This window comes from Cryptomeria japonica, unplaced genomic scaffold (genome assembly GCF_030272615.1).
Source record: "Cryptomeria japonica unplaced genomic scaffold, Sugi_1.0 HiC_scaffold_115, whole genome shotgun sequence".
NCBI lineage: Eukaryota > Viridiplantae > Streptophyta > Pinopsida > Cupressales > Cupressaceae > Cryptomeria > Cryptomeria japonica.
Window position 1 is genome coordinate 406765 of NW_026728937.1, and position 5330 is coordinate 412094.

At 64.2% G+C, this 5330-nt stretch overlaps 1 non-coding gene across 1 annotated transcript; it reads right to left on the reverse strand.

Annotated features, from left to right (window-relative positions):
- Positions 1 to 4531: 4531 nt before the first annotated feature.
- Positions 4532 to 4650, reverse strand: LOC131865624 (5S ribosomal RNA). Its single transcript, XR_009364343.1, has one exon. It is a non-coding gene; the product is annotated as a 5S ribosomal RNA (ribosomal RNA).
- Between the last annotated feature and the right edge of the window lie 680 nt (positions 4651 to 5330).

Below are 5330 nucleotides of genomic sequence, written 5' to 3' on the forward strand. Positions count from 1 at the left end.
CCCACCACGGTGCGCAACGCCGGTGCGAACCCGGGAGCGCCCCGATGTGTGCTCCAAGGTGCGGCGTGCACGAAGTCGGACCCCGGTTTGCCCCGGGTGCGCACCTCGCGTGCACCTTGGTGCGCACACCTTGGCTGGGTTGCGCGGCCTGGTGGGCACCATGGTGCGCACCAAGGAGCGCTCCGAAGTGTGCTCCAAGGTGCGGCGTGCACGAAGTCGGAGCCCGGTTTGCCCCGGGTGCGCACCTTCGCCGCGGTGGGCACCATGGCGTGCACGAAGTCGGAGCCCGGTTTGCCCCGGGTGCGCACCTCGCGTGCACCTTCGCCGGGGTGGGCACCTCGGCTGGGTTGCGCGCCCTGGTGCGCACCAAGGAGCGCTCTGAAGTGTGCTCCAAGGTGCGGCGTGCACGAAGTCGGAGCCCGGTTTGCCCCGGGTGTGCACCTCGCGTGCGCACCTCGCGTGCACCTTCGCTGCGGTGGGCACCTTGGCTGGGTTGCGCGCCTTGGTGGGCACCATGCAGTGCACGAAGTCGGAGCCCGGATTGCCCCGGGCGCGCACCTCCGCCAGGGTGGGCACCTTGGTGCGCACAACTTGCCTGGGGTGCGCACCAGGAAGGGCTCAAGATGGCACCCGCGTTCCGTTTTTTTCACTATCTTTCAGAACGGAAATTTTAAAATCTCGTTTTTTTTTGCCTTTTCTGGAAATTAGTGAAGGCAGCGCATCAAAGGTGCGCAACGCTGGTGCGAACCTGGGAGCGCTCCGATGTGTGCTCCAAGGTGCGGCGTGCACGAAGTCGGACCCCGGTTTGCCCCGGGTGCGCACCTCGCGTGCACCTTGGTGCGCACACCTTGGCTGGGTTGCGCGCCCTGGTGGGCACCATGGTGCGCACCAAGGAGCGCTCCGAAGTGTGCTCCAAGGTGCGGCGTGCACGAAGTCGGAGCCCGGTTTGCCCCGGGTGCGCACCTCGCGTGCACCTTCGCCGCGGTGGGCACCATGGCGTGCACGAAGTCGGAGCCCGGTTTGCCCCGGGTGCGCACCTCGCGTGCACCTTCGCCGGGGTGGGCACCTTGGTGTGCAGACCTTGGCTGGGTTGCGCGCCCTGGTGGGCACCATGGTGCGCACCAAGGAGCGCTCCGAAGTGTGCTCCAAGGTGCGGCCTGCACGAAGTCGGAGCCCGGTTTGCCCCGGGTGTGCACCTCGGGTGGGCACCTTGGTGCGCATGCCTTGCCTGGGCTGCGCACCAGGGCGGGCTCAAGATGGCACCCGCGTTCCTTTTTTTTCACTATCTTTCAAAACGGAAATTTTAAAATCTCATTTTTTTTTGCCTTTTTCTGGAAATTAGTGAAGGCAGCGCATCAAAGGTGCGCACCTCGCTGCCCACCACGGTGCGCAACGCCGGTGGGCACCCGGGAGTGCTTCGAAGTGTGCTCCAAGGTGCTGCGTGCACGTTGTCGGAGCCCGGTTTGCCCCGGGTGCGCACCTCGCGTGCACCTTCGTCGGGGTGGGCACCTTGGCTGGGTTTGCCCCGGCTGCGCTCCGAAGCGGGGTTATTGGAGCGCCGCCTCTTTTTTTGTCGGAGCGTTTGGTGGGGTTTCTCGCATTGGCTCTTCCGAGGCCCGGTTGCCACCCTGGCGCGCACGAAGTCGGAAGTAGGGTTAATTGCCCGGGTGCGCACCTTTGCCAGGGTGGGCACCTTACCTGGGCTGCGCACCAGGGCGGGCTCAAGATGGCACGCGCGTTCCGTTTTTTTCACTATCTTTCAAAACGGAAATTTTAAAATCTCCTTTTTTTTTTGCCTTTTCTGGAAATTAGTGAAGGCAGCGCATCAAAGGTGCGCACCTCGCTGCCCACCTTGGTGTGCTCTGAGGTGCGCACCCGGGAGCGCTACGAAGTGTGCTCCAAGGTGCGGCGTGCACGTTGTCGGAGCCCGGTTTGCCCCGGGTGCGCACCTCGCCTGCACCTTGGCCGGGGTGGGCACCTTGGCTGGGTTTGCCCAGGGTGCGCTCCGAAGCGGGGTTACTGGAGCGCCCCCTCTTTTTTTGTCAGAGCGTTTGGTGGGGTTTCTCGCATTGGCTCTTCCCAGGCCCGGTTGTTGGGTGCGCTCCCACCCTGGCGCGCGCGAAGTTGGAAGTTGGGTTAATTGCCCGGGCGCGCACCTTCGCCAGGGTGGGCACCTTGGTGCGCACACCTTGGCTGGGCTGCGCACCAGGGCGGGCTCAAGATGGCACCAGCATTCCCTTTTTCTCACTATCTTTCAAAACGGAAATTTTAAAATCTCGTTTTTTTTTTGCCTTTTATGGAAATTAGTGAAGGCATCGCATCAAAGGTGCGCACCTCGCTGCCCACCTTGGTGTGCTCCGAGGTGCCCACCACGGTGCGCAACGCCGGTGCGAACCCGGGAGCGCCCCGATGTGTGCTCCAAGGTGCGGCGTGCACGAAGTCGGACCCCGGTTTGCCCCGGGTGCGCACCTCGCGTGCACCTTGGTGCGCACACCTTGGCTGGGTTGCGCGGCCTGGTGGGCACCATGGTGCGCACCAAGGAGCGCTCCGAAGTGTGCTCCAAGGTGCGGCGTGCACGAAGTCGGAGCCCGGTTTGCCCCGGGTACGCACCTCGCGTGCACCTTCGCCGGGGTGGGCACCTCGGCTGGGTTGCGCGCCCTGGTGCGCACCAAGGAGCGCTCCGAAGTGTGCTCCAAGGTGCGGCGTGCACGAAGTCGGAGCCCGGTTTGCCCCGGGTGCGCACCTTCGCCGCGGTGCGCACCATGGCGTGCACGAAGTCGGAGCCCGGTTTGCCCCGGGTGCGCACCTCGCGTGCACCTTCGGCGGGGTTGCGCGCCCTGGTGGGCACCATGGTGCGCACCAAGGAGCGCTCCGAAGTGTGCTCCAAGGTGCGGCGTGCACGAAGTCGGAGCCCGGTTTGCCCCGGGTGCGCACCTCGCGTGCACCTTCGGCGGGGTTGCGCGCCCTGGTGGGCACCATGGTGCGCACCAAGGAGCGCTCCGAAGTGTGCTCCAAGGTGCGGCGTGCACGAAGTCGGAGCCCGGTTTGCCCCGGGTGCGCACCTCGCGTGCACCTTCGCCGCGGTGGGCACCATGGCGTGCACGAAGTCGGAGCCCGGTTTGCCCCGGGTGCGCACCTCGCGTGCACCTTCGCCGGGGTGGGCACCTCGGCTGGGTTGCGCGCCCTGGTGCGCACCAAGGAGCGCTCCGAAGTGTGCTCCAAGGTGCGGCGTGCACGAAGTCGGAGCCCGGTTTGCCCCGGGTGCGCACCTCGCGTGCACCTTCGCCAGGGTGGGCACCTCGGTGCGCACACCTTCTCAATGTTTTCTTGCCTTTTCTGGAAATTGGTGAAGGCAGCGCATCAAAGGTGCGCACCTCGGTGTGCTCCGAGGTGCGAACCCGAGAGCGCTCCGAGGTGCCCACGAAGTCGAAAGTCGGGTTAATTGCATTGTTTTCCCCGGGTGCGCTCCGAGGTGCGCAACATCGGCGCGCACCAAGGAGGGCTCCGAAGTGTGCTCCAAGGTGCGCACGATGGCGTGCACCTCTGGTGCGCACGATTCGGAGCTCGGTTTGACCGGGGTGCGCACACCTTGGCTGGGTTGCGCACCTTTTGTGCGCTCCAAGGTGCGCACGAAGTCGGAGCTCGGTTTGCCCCGGGTGCGCACCTTCGCCAGGGTGCGCACCTTGATGCGCACGCCTTGGCTGGGCTGCGCACCTTGGTGGGCGCCATGGTGCGCACCTTTCGTGCGCTCCAAGGTGCGCACGAAGTCGGAGCTCGGTTTGCCCCGGGTGCGCACCTTGGTGGGCGCCATGGTGCACTCCGAGGTGCCCAAGATTGGTGCGCACCAAGGAGCGCTCCGAAGTGCGCTCCAAGGTGCGCGCGAAGTCGAAAGTTGGGTTAATTGTCCGGTTTGCCTCGGGTGCGCACCTTGCGTGCACCTTCGCCAGGGTGGGCGCCTTGGTGCGCACACCTTGGCTGGGCTGCGCACACCTTGGCACCCGCGTTTCCTTCATTTTAAATTTTTTTTTTTTACAATCTCTCAAGTGGGAAATTCTATAATCTCAACTTTTTTTGCCTTTTCAGGAAACTTTTGAATGGAGCGCATCATTGGTGCGCTCCGAAGTGTGCTCCAAAGCTCTCTCCAGCTGCGTGCACCTGCCCCGGCCGCGCACCCGGCCCCGCCCAGCTTCGCTCACCTGTCCCGGGCGTCTGGTGCGGAACCTTAGAGTAAGAAACATCACCGTGCACCTTGGCCAACGTGCGCGACTCGACCGAGCGCGCACTGGCCGAGGTGCACACCGATTTCACCTGGGTGCGCGCGCAGCACCTCGGGCGCACCGGGGTGCGCGCACAACGCCCGGGTTGCACCGTGGCCTGTGTGCTCGGGGCGCCTCGGGTGCGCGCTCGGTGTCGCCCCCGCGCGCGCGGTAGTGCGGGCAGCGCACCCCGGCCCGGCCCGGCCCCGACGAGAACGCAAACGGGCAAAAGGTTTATTCAAATAGCATTGCGACGCCCGGCGAAAAACTAAAAAAGGGTGCAACACCGGGACTTCCCGGGAGGTCACCCATCCCAGTACTACTCCGGCCCAAGCGCGCTTAACTGCGGAGTTCTGATGGGATCCGGTGCACTAACGCTGGTATGATCGCACCCGTTATGAGCTTGTCGCAGTGTGTACTTAGCAAACCGCGACCCACGTGCGAATCCACCCCGGCCACCCACCCCCGTCGAGGTGCACACCCTCCCTCGCGAAGTGCGCCCCGTTCGCCAAGTGTGAGCCCTGCCCGGGTGCGCGCACCTTGCTAGGGCGTCGGGTGTGCACCCGGCCCGGCCTACGTGCGTGCACCTGGAGGGGGCGTCGTGTGCGTGCAGTGTCCCGTCTGCAACGCGGTGCCCACACACCACCTCGGGCGCAACGACCTGCGCTCACATGTGGGCCGAGTGCACCTTGGTGCATGTTCGGGGCGCCTCGGGTGCACGCTCGATCTTGCCCCGGTGCACCAAGGCGCTCGGTTTGCCCCGGGTGCGCACTTGGTGCAAGGTGGGCACCCAAAATAGGGATCAAGCACCAAAACACAAGTTTCGGGATGCAAAATGGGACCCAAGGACCACAAATGCGTTCCAAGACCCATGATGGGTCCACGAGAACAAAAATGTGTTCCGAGACTTAATAAACAAATATTGGGTTTTAGGAGAAGAAACATGCTCTGATGCCCAAAACGAGAATCGACCCCGAAAAGGCCACAGGCCAAAAGTGGGATGCGAGACAAAAAAAAATGGGACCCGAGGACCAAAATTGGGTTCCCAGGTCGAAGACAGGGCAACCGGACAAG